The following is a 17,451-nucleotide window of genomic DNA, read 5'->3' as shown; positions in this document are numbered from 1 at the left end:
GATGGATTTTGTTTATCTTAGATTTATACAAATTGTACTGCGATGTGTGTCGATAAGGATTCGCTGAATTCAAAGTTTTACGTGTAAAGTGCTAAAAACTGCAAAAGTGAGGTTATAGATGCAATTAGAAAGATAAAACCTGCAATTTATATCCAGTAATGTGTATATAGGCTACTTAAAGTACTGTAGAAAAAAAATTCAATTTTAACATCAGTAACTATCGTAAACACTTAACTGTACTGTAACTGTGTTACTGTAACTAGAATACACAATTTTAGTCATCCAGTCAGCATACAGTTCGTTTCTCTTTTATGCGGGTGAAAGAAAATCAAAAGCACAAATCCATTGCGTTTAGCAGTTCCACAATTACAAATTTAATTCCTCAGGAAACTCGACAAAGTTTCTCTTGCAAAAGGGTTGGAAGCGGAACTATTTAAGAAAAAGTTGAAAACGTGGATTGTGAAAAGTTATGTCTAAACAGAGAGAGAGAAAGGCCTTTATCTTACTTGACCTATTTTATCATACCCGAAATATAAAAAATAGAATGGTAAACAGCATACTAGTTGAAATTTATTTTCAGTACGTCAAGGGAAGACATGCGGTACAAAAGAATCAGAATACAATAACATAATGTATATGGTAAATATTATTTATACACATTCATTTTCAGAATTTTTAACTTACTGAATCCGTATAATAAGCGATCCATGTTGATCCCTATACAAACTGTATTCTTTGTAATTTCAATAGGGTGGAAACTACAACGAAAATTTGGTTACAACATTATAGCTGGTATAAATTACATGACTGTCTTGCAATAACTTTAAATAGCGTTAGCAGTCATGGCTATAAATAAGAAAGTTAACTTTAACAGTTTCCTTATTGTTAAAATTTCAATATTTGCAAATTTCTCAAACAAATCGGAGGAAACTGCAATCATTCTTGATAAGACAGAATTAGTGATGTTGCTCGTGGCGCAATATCAGTAAACGTATAGATAATTTAACATAAGCTGAACATTACAAACCGTCAATAGTCTAGGCCCTTGGATACTTTCTAAAAAATAGTTGGTTATAATTTGGATTTAGTTACCAACAAATTTTAGTTTTAGAAGAGTAGTGTGGTTTCAATAGATAGCACTATTTTGATTTACTGACCAAAACTTGTGAATTCACATGTGAGTACATTGTGCAATCCATCTCTTTTTAATAAAACAATACCCACCACAGTGTTTTCATACCTAATCAAATAATTTATGGTTTTACTACAACAAATCAAAACAAACTATTTTCGTCATCAAAACAGTTTTATTCGTACTGTAGCCATATAAAATTGAATACATGTAATCCCGAATAATAACCAAAACTTATATCTAAATAGTTAACTCACTTACAGAAAAACACCACAAACTGCCACTTACCTGTAAAAGACAACTGATTAAAAATGTATCAAACTTATTTGTTACATAAATAAGACATCTTTAACAATGTTTCTTAATCGATAAACTATCACTTTGTCTAAATTACAGTTAATTGTCAAAGAAAATGATTGATTAATTTAGAGAATCTTACAAAGGAGATATTTTTATTTTAATTAAAATGTCCCCCGGACACACGAGGTTAGCTAAGCCTAAGGTCCTTTGAAAAAGAATTACACTGGGAAAGGACGGTAAAACTCCTCAAAGCTGAAAGCTCATCAAAGCTTCCCACGATGACGAACATCAAACTGTTCAGATTAATTTTGATTTATTCGACAACCGAGATTATTTTCTCTCGTCAGGTTCGACTTGATGAGAAAACTAATTGACTGTATTGAGTAATTTAAATGTTCTCTGCCATGTATTTCTGAATTTTTCACGCTTACGTTTAAATAAGTTTTTTTTATCAAAGAAGCTGTTTTTAAGGTATTTGTTTATAGAGTAAGAAGTGGCATATATTAATGTCTTTAGTTATAATTTTTTTGAGCTGCTGGTGACGACAATTGGGTGCATTGTTTAAGCTGGACAGAGTAATTTAAGACCAGAAAGAACTTGGTGACGTATTAACAACCCGAGTTATAAATCTGTTAATGAAAATATATTTCTAAAAAAGTTAAGCTTGATATTGTTCTGAGGTTCGTAGCTGGTCTTTAATTCGTCTGATTTTAATGCTCAAGAGCTCAAATGGATGCCCTTACATTACTGGATACTTTAAGGCTAGAACGAACTGCAAGCGTTAATAAGAACTGGAGATATAAGATGAACAATTTAAAAAAATTACCAAAAAAAGAAATATCCATAAGAAATGTATGTGGGAGAGGTTTTGTTTGAATATATCTTCTAAATGAAAAAAAAAAATATATTTAAAAACGGATTTCGGCATAAAAATCAGTGTAAAAATGTAGTTTGGAATGAAGTGTCACAACACTATCATTACATAAAAAAAATATCGATGTCCAATATGGCGGATCCAAGATGGCGGCCAAAAACGCGTTTACTATCAAAATGAAGTACTAACGACCCAATAAATATCGGTGGTGGTCCCTAGTCAGTTTCTCAGAAAATATTCTTACAAAATGCATGTGGTATCTTTTTTACAAAATTTTTCCAATGTTGGGAAAAACCACCATTTTAAATTGTGATTTTAGTGGTTTTCTAGTAGGTATATATATAGGTATATATAGTCAATGCTAATAGTCAGGATTATCTGTTAAAAAAGCTTGGTAATCAAATACAGCTGGGCCTAGTTTCGAACTAGCAAAAAGCTACTGACTTTTCTCAGGATCGAACATGCGACTTCGACCAACTGATTAGGCCTACTTTAATCAGTAAGGCGAGAACTATGACTCAATTACCTTCCTGTTTTGACAAATAATAGCTAATACAACTAATGATGACAACTGTACTGTGATGATTATGTTGACACCTGATATAACGTTGATTTGGATGATGGTTACAGTTTATTTCCTGATACCGAACTAAATTAGGCCTTCATTTCAAAGTTTTACCTTGAGCGATAGAAAATAGATTATTCAGATCGACGACAGTTTAATTATTGGCGAGGTTTGCTATAATTTATGACCCAATACAAAACTCCGTCCTAGTTAGGTCAAGTTTGCCGGTGAATAGGTGAAGATTTTATCACCTTGTCGCCGCAACTAGGTCATAGAAAAATCCATTCACGTTCATACAATAAGGTTATAGATTTGTTATAGCAATGCAAACCTTAATCATCTGCGATATTTTTAAACAGCTTACGATTTTCTACACGAAAATTGACTTACAGAATTGCAATCCAAGAAAAAATCTCACGAAGTACGACAAAGTTCTAGCGTTTGTAAAGGCCACGTGAAGTGTGTTAATAGTGTGATTACAAAATGTAAATGAATAAAAATTTACAGGTATGTTTTAAACTACTGTAGGTCTACTAACGAAAGTTGATAACAACTAGGCCTATGTAAAAACAATCAATTCTATCAAAATATTTGGCAAAAGAATATTGGCATAGTTAAATTTGAGAAAAAATCCAAGCTTATTTTGCATTTGTAATAAGCCACTACAAATTACACTAACAAATTTACTAAGCCTAAACCAACCTTAAAATGAAAACTCTGCTATAATCAAGAAGGGCTAAGAAGCTCCTTTCAAACTGATTTCCACTAGGCCTAAATGCGTAATCCTTCACACAATCAATAATAGAATCAAGAAACAACCAGCAACGACCTCTTGACAATACGACGGGGGAGTTAGCACAAACAAACACGTCAACTGATGTACGCAAACAACACACACAGCAGTACACTTTACACACTCGCACTAACACTACACAGCTGATATCTGGTGTAGACACGGTACGGTAGTATAGTAATGAGAGACACGGAAGGACCCCAGCCCAACCTCGATGACGTCACAAGGTCCCCGTCAATGACTCAAGCGGCATTCCCGACCTTGTGACACAATCACTGCACTATCAGCTGATTGATATAGAGGTTAGGCGCCAAGCGGTGCGAGTGCTGCGTTCTGGCGGCTAACAGTACAGAACACTTAGCCTACAAACCTTTCCACCATACGTACTACTAGTATCTTTTTTGGCCCCACCTTTTCATCCTAGGACGCTAGGTTCTAGCCCGGAACTGTTTTACACAGAGGGTCGGTCCATTATCACATACATGTAGATAGATATAAGTAAAACAGGGTGTCCACAAAAAATGCTACAATAGTCGGGGTTACGGCCGACTAGAGCATTGAAAAGTCCCGTCAAACCTATCCATCATTGGGGAATTCCATGACTTTTGCCTATTTCCATGACTTTCAATGACCAGAACTGTTTTCCATGACTTTCCCTGACTATCCCTGACTTTCCAGAATGTGGACACCCTGTAAGGTTAATTTATGACAGGAGGGATTTGAGCCCGAGACCTAGAGCTCCCGAGCTCTTCTACCACTTGACCAACTGACCAACTGGCCACCTTGCCTACTACCACTACAGCAAGTTGATGAGTGCTAAATCTAATCTTAGCTTCAACATAAAAGATGCTTAGTTTACAAGAAATTCCCCTTTCATTTTGTTAGGCGCAGTTCAAAAGATAATCAACAAAACAAAAGCATTTTATATCAGCCCACTACGTTGATGGTTATACTCAATTATAACGAGTATTTTTGATGTAGCCCATTTAAAACATGGTAACACATTTTACGTGGGCTTGGGATGTCTTATTCTCAATAGCGTATCCATGGTCAAAGGAGGCCGACTAAAGTGCGTGTAGGCGGAGTAGGCCTACTGACGGATAAAATATTTGCACTCAGTGAATATTGAGATTAAGTTTAATCCAGGTTATATTTATTACCTTGTGTGTGGGTACAAATCATAAATTTTTCTATGTATTTTTTTTATTATAATGGTATATTTTGTAAAGTTTCGCTTCTCTAATTTCAACATAAAACAGCTTCACAACAAATCTATGTACATAGTTCCCATAGCTAATCATCGCGGATGTTGATTTTCTATATCGGTTTTTCAATATCCATTGTTTTATCCAAGATGATAAGATTAGTTAAGGTTTGTTGTTTGCTTGGGGTTCATCGTAATTTTCTTGAGCTCATATTTATCACTTGGACAAAAACGATTAACCGACAAACATCCGTGAGGAAGACTCAGTTTTACTTAAATATTATTTACAATATAATTCACGTAAAAACCTAATTTATATAATTGTTTTCATGGTAAAGAGACCCAGGATAATATTTACACAAAAATATGTTTTACTACAATCTACCTCTAAAAACATACAATGAACTAAATTGTACACGTTGACGTATTGTGTGCTAAACAGTCATCCGTAACAAATCATTTCTATAATGTGTGTTAATTCGTTCATAGAAATATCACGGCATAAAGATTATAGAATGCACACAAGCTGTGGATAAACGGGTAAAACTACATATCTTCAGTTATTGTCTGGTCAAGAAAGTATAATGGGATCATTAGTCTAGCGTCAGAAGTAGGATATCCTGCAGTATCCGCCCCACCCGCAGGATAGAAGGACGAATCGCTGGAAAACCAAACACTCGAGACAATAAGTTATACAGTATTATAAACAAAGAGATTGTGAAATAATCCGGGTAACTATTCGTCGCCTGACAAGTGTTTTGGGCGAGGTCCTTGTTAGTAGAGTATGTAGGCCTACAGGTGTAATTGTGTTGAGTGGTCAGACTTTATTGTAGTTTATCTATAGGAATGGGTGTTATAACTGAAACTGAGACGTAGGCTATACAAAAGAAGTAAAATCATGTTTTGAACCTATTCTGCATAGTTTACTATAAACACCAAGTAAACAGGAACACCAACATGTGTTACAAATTTATGAATTGGTCACAGTAGTTTTTTTCGATTCAAGACGTTCACCATTGCGTCATTTCGTGTATCTGTTTATGAGTTCAAATTATACAACCAGCTTATACAATTCATCTCTTAAGCTTTTAACAAAGGTTTATCTCGCTTGACTAGACACGACTCACTTTTAAAGTTCACGATCCAAATTCGTCATCTCTGAACCAGTTTTTTTACAAACACGACATACCAATAATTAATTATTCAAGAACCGAAACTTTTGGTCATAGTCCTCAGTTTACTACTCCACCTGGATAGGTATTTGATGTGCGTAGTTATTTTCTGCCACTTTGTCGTACTATAGCCTACTTTTTGCTGTAACCGTAGCAAAAACTCATTTAGACTCCTTTCTCAAAACAAAACACACTTTAAAAAACAATGTTTGTCAGCGTCAGCAACCACATTGGCTAGGTAGGCTGGGAGTGCAGCGTTGCCACATTTCCCTCGCTGAGGAGTTTTTTTTTTTGTGAAGCAGCATTTTACGTAAAATGCATGTTAATCAAAAATTATAGTTAAGACCAACTGTAGTAACTATAGTAACCCAGTAATTGTAGTAACCTACTGCCACGATAGGTACTGTAGTAACTAAATCCCCATAGAAACTGGATTTGTCATTTGTTTACAGTATATTGCAATCTCGAGTCCAACCAGGTAGGTAAAACATAACCCTGCAATAAAAAAAAATTAATTTTATTCTAAGAAGAAAAGTGGACCAGCTTTAGTAAGTTTAGAACCATCGGGTAAGTACCTACATAGAAGTTGTAATAGGTAATATACATAGCTATAACATTCATAGATTGTAAAGTGAAATTTGAAATTTAAACACAAATTCAGTACACAAACCCTCTTTCTAACAACTAGAAAAGAAAATATTAGATTGTTAGAAACAGTTAAAAGGACAACACTTTTGATTGTGTTCAAATTAACAACAGTAATTAGTTAATTACTGTAGTTAAGTTGAAAATTACTGTAGTTAATTTGAACACAATCAAAGGTGTTGTCCTTTTAACTGTTTCGTAAGGAAAATGTTACGACAAAAACTCGCGCATAACAAAACTTAAACAATATCATCAAAATACCCGCTGTAAAAACGATTTACGACATGGTTTTATTACTTGACAAATCACGCTCTTTACGGACATCAATAAAATTATATTGGCAATTCGTGTTATATCTCCTCGTAGAGTCTTAATAAATGTCATCCTCTGTAAGTAAGGAGCAAATCTATCCATGACTTACATTTCACTCATCCACCTGATAACAATATACCCCCGCCGCAGCAAACCTGCAGGATAAGCGAATTTCAACTTGTCTGATTACAGTTTTACTAAAATATTTCCAAAAATAAGACATATTGATTCCCAGTTTAAATAACATTAGATTTAACAAGTGCTTAGGTTTGCTGCTACGGGGAAGGTAAAAAGTGTTTTTGGACCATACGTCAATAGTATAGGATGAAATAAATAAATTTGCCAAATTTTATTAATATATACCCATAGACAAGAAAACTACAACAGTTTTCATTTTCTCCATAAGAATAACATGGGAATTTTAAATTACACTATTTTTGAGTTATCTCCGTAACCGTTAGGCATACAACAGCCCTTCAATATACTACTGTACATTATTTCTTCTTTTAAGATCTACAAAACGGTTTGAAAATAAATTGCGATTTTTTTTTTTTTTAGGGTCATAATGGGAAAACCCCCTTTTTACCCCATAAAGCCCCCCCCCACAAACCCCCGTTCCCATGGCCCGATTTTGCTGGTTTGCGAACTCGTTCGAATAAACGTAGGCGGATCATTTTTGCTCGTGTTATCGCGCTAACTGACACATATAATATATGAATTTAGAACGGATGGTGTTGTTGGCCTCTAGGGACCTCAAAACGAAAAATTAAATCGGTCCCGGGTCCAGGTCTTACCATGAGTACTACGGTAATAGCTTATTCCCTATATGGGAAATTCGCTAAAAATATTTAAATGTAAAGCTTTTGTATGTTCAATTGATCGTGTGTTTAAGGTTTTAACAATTTATTTATAATATGTACAACAGATTTAGATATTAGTTTTTACCAGACTCGGTTTTTAAACAATGAATTATGTTGGATTAAGTTATATGAATATAAATAACCTGGATAGTCGAAGTACATGGTAATAATTTTGCGTGGCGAACGTTTGGCTAATTAAACTAACAATATCAAAAAGCTTTACAAGAAATAACAAAGTTTACAAATATTAAAATGCAATATTTTAATTAAATTAGCCTAAACAATTAAATACTATACTCAACCATAAAAATAATTAACAAACGGATAGCATTCATCATCCGAAATGTAGTAATTAATCTCAGTTGCAATAAACAATCCGCTGAACATTGAAATGTCACTGGCATTACAGTAATAAATTCATCCAACGGCTCATGCAAAGCCGATGATACTGTACGTCTATTTTTCCTGTTACTAAAGTATCGTTAATCGTGGGACGTGGCAATTGATGCAATAAAATGCTTCATTCTCTCTTGAAACTTGCCATCACTCACATTTCTTTATATATTGGTTTGAATATTAAGTTTATCTCGTATATATAATTGATCAGATTAAATCCTTCTATTTCAGACCCTTAATTACCAACATTTTTACTTAATAACTATCCTCCGCTTCACTTGATACACAGAAATAGCTCTGACATGATCAGCTTCGCCTCGCACGTGAAAATTCCACTTTCAGTAACGAAATATACTACTGTATTTGTTGTAACAAACAGAGTATGAATTCCACTAGATAGAAATACATTGATTTTATTTAGAGGATTAACAAATTCATTGTCCATGCTGAACTCTTTACATTTGTTCAGGTTGGAAATTTATTTTCTTACTTTTTCCCATATTGTGGGTGGGGCTCATATTATCCCTTGTCTCTGCCTCTAATGTTACTTATTTTTTCGGTTTATTTGTTTATGTATCATCATTGACTATTTAATAGTCAAAGATATCATCCTATACTCTGTTAAGAATATTTCTCTAAGTTAAAAAAAATAGTTATTAATATTTGAATCATACTTGATTACAGAGGAATGTAAATTTGAAATAGGAAACTGTTGAAAAATAGTCAACCCACCATATCATCCATCCCTGTCATTATTTCCTCATACATAAAACAACATCATTTGTGTGATCTAGTTTACTGCGGCAAAACTAACAAATGCAAAAAAAAATATGGAAAGGCGGGCTCTCTGAAATTATTTCTTACTAGGTGGCGTTCGCAGATGCATCCACAAAATTGAGCGGAGTCATCAAGGGGTCGTATTATATTGTTTTTGTCATAATGCAGTAAAAACAGTCGTCATTGGTGCATGCGTTGCGGGTCTAAAGTAGCATTTTTACTCTTTAGGGAATAAAATTCGTTTTTAGCCTCTATGGAGTAAAACTCAGCTGTTGTCAACTTAGTTGTAAATTTCTATTGTAAACGATTGAATAAGTATCAAAATATGTAACGATTCGTGCTTCATAATCATTTTAACCTACAGTCTACAGTCTCTTCCCATAGCATTTTAGCATTGCAGATACATTAATCCATTCCCACACCCAACACTGCCCACCTTTACTACTTCCTTCACCCTCCCCTACGTCGTGGAGCTGTTTCCCTCTCTTCCCATAGCATTTTAGGATTGCAGATACATTAATTTAATTGCCAAAGACAGTTCCCACACTCTGCACTGCAAGCTTTACTACTTCCTTTACCATTTCCTACGTCATAGACCGGTTTCCTTCCCTTCTCATAGCATTTAAGTATTAGATACATTTATCTAACTGCCCAAAAGGTTCCCTCACTCTGCACTGCCAGCCTTTACTACTTCCTTCACAACTTCCTACGTCGTGGGGCCTGTTTCCTTCCCTTCTCATAGCATTTTGGGATTGAAGATACATTAATCTAACTGCCACAGACGTTTCTCACAATATGTTCATACATTACTACTTCCTAAGCCACTTCCTACATCGTGGACCTGTTTTCATAACTTTCCATAGCATTTTAGTATTTTAGATACGCTAATCTAATTGCCACAAACATTGCCCACACTCCGCACTGCTAGCCTTTACTACTTCTTTCACTATTGTATATGTCGTGGACATTCTTCCATCCCTTCTCATAGCATTTCAGCATTGCAGATACATTAATCTAACTGCTACAAACGGTTTCCAGTTTCCAAACTCCACACTGCTCACCTTACTACTTCCTTCACCTCTTCTTACGTCACAGAACTGTTTCCCTCTCTTCCCATAGAATTTAAAAAATGTAGATACCAAGATACCTTAATCTAATCGTCATAAACAGTTCCCACACTCCGAAAAATTCGCCTTTACTGCTTCCTTCATCACTTCCTACGTCACGGACCTGTTTACCTCCCTTCCCTAAGCATTATTGGAATGCAAATACCTTAATCTATTGGTCATAAACAGATCCCACACTCCGGACAGCTCGCCTTGACTACTTCGTTCACTACTTCGTACATCGCGGACCTGTTTTCCTCCTGTCCCATAGCATTTTAGGATTGTAGATACCCTAATCTAATAGTCATAAACAGTTTCCACACTCCGGACAGCTCGCCTTGACTATTTCCTTCACCACTTCCTACGTCGCAGACCTGTTTTCCTCCCTTCCCATAGCATTTTAGGATTGCAAATACAGTATCTTATTCCAATGGTCATTAAACAGATCCCATACCCCGAACAGCTTGCCTTTACTACTTCCTTCACCACTTCCTACGTCGCGGACCTGTTTCCTTCCCTTCCAATAGCATTTTAGGATTGCAGATACCTTAATCTAATTGTCATAAACAGTTCCCACTCTCCGGAGAGCTCGCCTTGACTACTTCCTTCACCACTTCCTACGTCGCGGACCCGTTTTCCTCCCTTCCCATAAAATTTTAGGAATGTAGATACCTAAATCTAATCGTCATAAACAGTTTCCACGCTCCGGACAGCTCACCTTGACTACTTCCTTCACCACTGCCTACGTCGCGGACCCGTTTTCCTCCCTTCCCATAGAATCTTAGGAATGCAGATACCTTAATCTAATCGTCATTAATAGTTCCCCACACTCCGGACAGCTCGCCTTGACTACTTCCTTCACCACTTTGTACATCGCGGACCTGTTTTCCTTCCGTCCCATAGCATTTTAGGATTGTAGATACCTTAATCTAATAGTCATCAACCGTTTCCACACTAAGGACAGCTCGCCTTGACTATTTCCTTCACAACTTCCTACGTCGCGGACCTATTTTCCTCCCTTCCCATAGCATTTTTGGAATGCAGATACCTTAATCTAATCGTCATTAATAGTTCCCACACTCTGGACAGCTCGCCTTGACTACTTCCTTCACCACTTCCTACGTCGCGGACCTGTTTTCCTCCCTTCCCATAGCATTTTATAATTGCAAATACCTTAATCTAATGGTCATTAACAGATCCCATACCCCGAACAGCTCGCCTTTACTACTTCCTTCACCACTTCCTACGTCGCGGGCCTGTTTCCTTCCCTTCCAATAGTATTTTAGGATTGCAGATACCTTAATCTAATTGTCATATACAGTTCCCACACTCCGGACAGCTCGCCTTGACTACTTCCTTCACTACTTCCTACGTCGCGGACCCGTTTTCCTCCCTTCCCATAGAATTTTAGGAATGCAGATACCTTAATCTAATCGTCATTAATAGTTCCCACACTCCGGACAGCTCGCCTTGACTACTTCCTTCACCACTTTGTACATCGCGGACCTGTTTTCCTTCCGTCCCATAGCATTTTAGGATTGTAGATACCTTAATCTAATAGTCATCAACCGTTTCCACACTCCGGACAGCTCGCCTTGACTATTTCCTACCCACTTCCTACGTCGCGGACCTATTTTCCTCCCTTCCCATAGCATTTTTGGAATGCAGATACCTTAATCTAATCGTTATTAATAGTTCTTACACTCCGGACAGCTCGCCTTGACTATTTCCTTCACCACTTCCTATGTCGCGGACCTGTTTTCCTCCCTTCCCAAAGCATTTTATAATTGAAAATACCTTAATCTAATGGTCATAAACAGATCCCATACCCCGAACAGCTCGCCTTTACTACTTGCTTCACCACTTCCTACGTCGCGGGCCTGTTTCCTTCCCTTCCAATAGTATTTTAGGATTGCAGATACCTTAATCTAATTGTCATATACAGTTCCCACACCCCGGACAGCTTGCCTTGACTACTTCCTTCACTACTTCCTACGTTGCGGAACCGTTTTCCTCCTTTCCCATAGAATTTTAGGAATGCAGATACCTAAATCTAATAGTCATAAACAGTTCCCACACTCTGGACAGCTCGCCTTGACTACTTCCTACGTCGCGGACCCATTTTCCTCCCTTCCTATAGAATTTTAGGAATGTAGATACCTTAATCTAATAGTCATCAACCGTTTCCACACTCCGGACAGCTTGCCTTGACTATTTCCTTTACCACTTCCTACGTCGCGGACCTGTTTTCCTCCCTATCCATAGCATTTTATGATTGCAAATACTTTAATCTAATGGTCATAAACAGATCCCATACCCCGAACAGCTCGCCTTTACTACTTCCTTCACCACTTCCTACGTCGCGGACCCGTTTTCCTCCCTTCCCATTGAATTTTAGGAATGCAGATACCTTAATCTAATTGTCATAAACAGTTCCCACTCTCCGGAGAGCTCGCCTTGACTACTTCCTTCACCACTTCCTACGTCGCGGACCCGTTTTCCTCCCTTCCCATTGAATTTTAGGAATGCAGATACCTTAATCTAATTGTCATAAACAGTTCCCACTCTCCGGAGAGTGTAACAGTTCCGGCTTATTTTTGTTATTACTTTTAGATATTTATATATTTGGCCTGAACCTATTCTGTTACTATTACTTTTAATTATGATAAAGTTATAGAATATGGCAAAATAATAAAATGGAATAGATAAAAAATTACATAATTTAATGAATTTAGAAATAACACCCTATCACAACAAAATTACCCTCCTACCAAATGAGCTCATTCAGACCTAACTTATACAATACTTAATGAGATAAACTAAAAGACTGATTAGATATGAAACTTAAATATTAATATACATAGCTTTTAAGTTGAGTTTTCTTGACGAAGGGTGCTGGCCGAAGGGTGCTGTGTAGGTTAGCTCCGTAGTACTGTATGTTCGCTGTGGTGTAGCTGGTTAAGTCCGTGTTCTTGTCGTCTATATTCTCCCATCAGTCATCGTAGTCTTAGTAGGTGTGGCTGGTGTTATTAAGTAGATGATACGTCATCGTTGTAGTCATATCAGTAAGATGTCTGTCGAAGGTCGCAGGGATGCAGCTTACCCAAAAATAGGCTATATGAAACACTATGTCCACTAGGGCCTCGTGGTCCTGACGATTTCGATGAATCACTAAATTGTCAGTACTGCATTCACTTCATTGATGATTCCTCGGTGATATCTCGTGTGTAATATATGAACCGCACCTTTGTATCCTATGAAGAGGGATTTCCACAAAACGTTACCGTGATGAATTAAGATAAAAATGTCTCTACACTCTAAACAGTTCGGTGTCGTTCATCTCGTGTGTAACCTCTCATACCGGAAAAAGAAGAAGAGATGGTGAAGGTTCCAAAGTCATGTGGTCCCCGGAACTGGCCTCTGATTGGTTGTTTTGCCACCACTCAAGTCAAGTGTGACTACGTGAATCAGGCTATTTGTCCATCCCGTGCTGCCACCAAGCGTCAATTCGTCAAACTAACTCCCCATTATCATTTAGAGTATATTGCCTCTATCTTTGAATTAGACCCCTTTCAAGAGCTCGCCTTGACTACTTCCTTCACCACTTCCTACGTCACGGACCTGTTTCCCTCCCTTCCCATAGCATCATAGGATTGGAAATACCTTAATATAATGGTCATAAGCAGTTCCTACACTCCGGACAGCTCGCCTTGACTACTACCTTCATCACTTCCTACGTCGCCGACCCGTTTTTCTCCCTTCCCATAGAATTTTAGGAATGCAGATACCTAAATCTAATCGTCATAAACAGTTCCCACACTCTGGACAGTTCTCCTTGACTACTTCCTTCACCAATTCCTACGTCGCGGACCCATTTTCCTCCCTTCCTATAGAATTTTAGGAATGCAGATACCTTAATCTAATCGTCATAAACAGTTCCCACACTCCAGACTGTTCACCTTTACTACTTCCTTCACCACTTCCTACGTCACGGACCTCAAGCTAGTGTCGTCATTTGATTATATTTTTGATCCATACCACCGTTTATGTTCTAATATCTGTGGAATAATGCTATCAGCTATTTATTTATCTACTGTATTCAAAAGTTAACAGCTGATCATATGTCTTTGTTTATGTGTCAAATACTGCTTCCATAAGGATAACATTGAAACTTTGAGACCCAGTGGGGCGGATTCCTGAGAGACTTTTTTAACGCCATATAGATGTTGGCACTCACCGATATGGTCTTTATCACCATGCAAAATTTGAAAACGATTGATTCAGCCGTCTAGGAGGAGTTTGCGTATTACGAAATGCATAAAAGTCGACGTATAAGAGCTTCGCTCGCTCCGCTCAATTAATAGTTTAAAACTTGTCAAAAGGTTATCTCTTAATTGATAGGTCCTTTCCACCTCAAATTAAATGATCCTGTACATATATACCAAGAAGAATGGTCTTCTGATGCACAGAATTATTTCTATCTTTTTAAGAAAAACGAAAATATTTTTTAGAATAAAATGATGAATTTAGATGACATAATTATTGTAATTGTGTTTTAGTTGTGTAGATCTAAGATCTTAAGATATTAAATTTGAAAATTTACCTCTACACAGCATTTAAAGCTATTTTACTATTCAAGCTAAGAAGCAAGAAACGTAATAACTTATCACATGTAGTGTTTACACTATTACCATTTAATATTCAATTAAACTATGCAAAACTTAACAAAACTGAGTGACTTAGATATCAGTGTGATGTTGCGATTGTGAATTCAATCGCAGCTACAATGACATGTAGATTGATCAGTTACTGAATGTCCCTGTAAAAGCCGGGATTACCAGTGCCGAGCATCAGTTACAACTCTGCTTTCCAATTGATACGAAACATTTACATCGAATATTAAATTGCAAAATCTACTTGACAATAAGTATCTCGATATGGACGTTTTGAGAAAAACTATGATATAGACCTACTTGGGATACCTAAAATTTGGTAAGGCCTAGTTGTTGGTCAACATTCCTTTAAGTTGTTTTGTGGGACTATGCTGACAGATAATATTGAGATTTTATTAAATGAGTAATTAAATTTAAAATCATAAGAGAGAGAAAAGATAAAATCTCAGAATGTATATAAAACCATATTGAATCCTTTGTTATCCTATTACTTTGGGTACCGGGTCCCAGTAAGACAAAATCAAGTCTTCAGCAAAAACTTTAAACACCCTCAAACCTATTTTAGGATCAAAACTAAATGTGGATTCTTCCATACAACCTAAAACCATTCTACACGTTCGTAACATTTCAAGAAAAGAGTTATATGTATAAGTAATTAGCCTAACGTTTAAAAATATCAATTTGTTGACAAACTTTTTAGATATTGAGTAAAAAAATGTTGATAGTAATGTGCTTTTGTCCCACAATCCAGTTGGGGTGAAATTGTGGACAAGTACTTAGGCATAAATCTTTATGAAAGAAAAATAACGAGAAAGAACCTCTTGTACAATATATCATTTGTTGCCTCTCGCTCCAATTTATCTAGAAATTGAAAAAGGCTTGCATTTTGAAACGTATTACTTGCATCCTACTTAACTTTCTATGCAAGAAAACTGCCATTTAATGTATCTAACATAATTTGTGAAGAGGAAACAATTAACTTATTTATTAACACTGCTGTGCTCAAAAATGTATTTTATTAAAACAGAAAATCCTTTAAAATAGTTCTAAGCAAACATTTAAATAAGGCCTGATGTAATTGTATTTCTTTTCCTTAAACATTCTACATTATAATATCGAAAACCTTTCAATAAAATGGTGCAGCTATCTTTAATAGGCCTTACTTTTTACATTTACTAAAACAAATAATACAATCAGACATTAGGAAACAATCCAAAACAACAACAAAATGTTAAAAGTAACCTCCTATAATTCTGAGATCCCTTATAGAAAGTAAATATATTTTGAGAATTGCTATAAATTGTTAATGTTTAGCCAATAAAACTTTCTTCGAATTACTTCAACAAATGGTAGGTACAAGCAACGTTGAAAGTTGGAATTATCTATACAATTTATTATTGCAATACAATTGATTATTTGTTATAAAACATTTTAACTCAACTTGGGGATACTGAACACGAAAAAGCGTATTTTAAAATGGCACATTTGATTAAAGCTAAATAAATCATAGGCGGTAATGATAATGCTAATTAATAACAAAGATCTCAAGCTATAATTCCGGCTTATAATTTAATAATTTACCTTGTATACATCCCACGAAAAAACAAAATTTCTGTATGTGAACCCTCTTGGCCTTTTATAATGATTTTGTAATAATTATGATTGAAATATTACATTATTCATTAAAAATAAACACTTGGACAAAACAAGTGTTGAATCTCTTATAATGTTAGGAACAAGGTTAAATTTTAATTTCATAGAATGTGCAAATTGGAAAATCAACACTAATTAATATTTGGTTTAACCATAAGGATTGTATCCACCAAGGATTATTTTGGTTGAAACTTTGAAAACGTTTATATTTCTCCTCAAGATATATACATCGATATATAAACACAAGTTGAGTTTATATGTCGATGGATACATATTACTCTTTGTGAAGTGGTTCAAATTTTGAATAAGAAGTTATGACACACGCTTCCTGTCTATTGTCCCATGCGTGAGGTAATTGTTCAATGAGTATAGTTACTTGTATGTAGCACCAATTGCATATTGTCGGGTATAATATAGTTTCATGAGCAAAGTTAATGAAATGGTAAAAATGTAAAATGTTTGTAGGTACGAATATTGTCATTTGTTTCAAGTGAACATCTTAGGTATAGTGCCATCATGTTAAGTTCCATGTGAAGAATTCAGTTAATGCACATATGGTGGATTTATAATAAGATTGATGCAACCTGTTCATACATTTTACAATAATCAAGCTCCCAAAGTTCATTAGGCATACTGCATTAATATACTCAGAAAATGTCAAATCGACTCTGGTTCCTTCTGAACACAAGATTCGCATATTCTCCAAGTTGTATATCACAATATTTGTGGCACAACAAACTAAAAAAAGTTGTAATTAATTAACAGCTGTTGTGAATGGGTTCGACAACACTGCACCTTTAGCATCACATATGTCTTTCAATAAAAAATTACATTCTCAAAATCGCACCTCAAAATACAATTCTGGGACAATATATGTAAAATATTGAAAATGAAATGTTAACATTTGCGGTAAAAATTTGTTACAAAACAATACACCACACATTCCTTTGGAATAATCAAGTACTCACAAATTCTTATAACAACATTTG

At 35.7% G+C, this 17,451-nt stretch overlaps 1 protein-coding gene across 6 annotated transcripts in view; it reads right to left on the bottom strand.

Moving 5' to 3' along the window:
* LOC128993397 (ribosomal protein S6 kinase 2 beta) overlaps window positions 1–17,451 on the bottom strand; it is a 219,793-nt gene that overhangs the window by 176,191 nt on the left and 26,151 nt on the right. For 2 of the 6 annotated variants that reach the window (XM_054417282.1, XM_054417283.1), the window contains exon 1: window positions 3,574–3,799. The exons of the other annotated variants lie outside the window; for them this stretch is intronic. The gene's annotated coding sequence lies outside the window, so the exon portion shown is untranslated. Of the gene's footprint in view, window positions 1–3,573; window positions 3,800–17,451 lie in introns of those variants that run through there. 6 annotated transcript variants of the gene reach the window in all.

The sequence above is a fragment of the Macrosteles quadrilineatus genome, unplaced genomic scaffold (genome assembly GCF_028750875.1).
Source record: "Macrosteles quadrilineatus isolate MER2022 unplaced genomic scaffold, UCM_ALF_1.0 Scaffold_4__1_contigs__length_99947679, whole genome shotgun sequence".
NCBI lineage: Eukaryota > Metazoa > Arthropoda > Insecta > Hemiptera > Cicadellidae > Macrosteles > Macrosteles quadrilineatus.
This window is presented reverse-complemented; position numbering and strand designations above follow the sequence as displayed.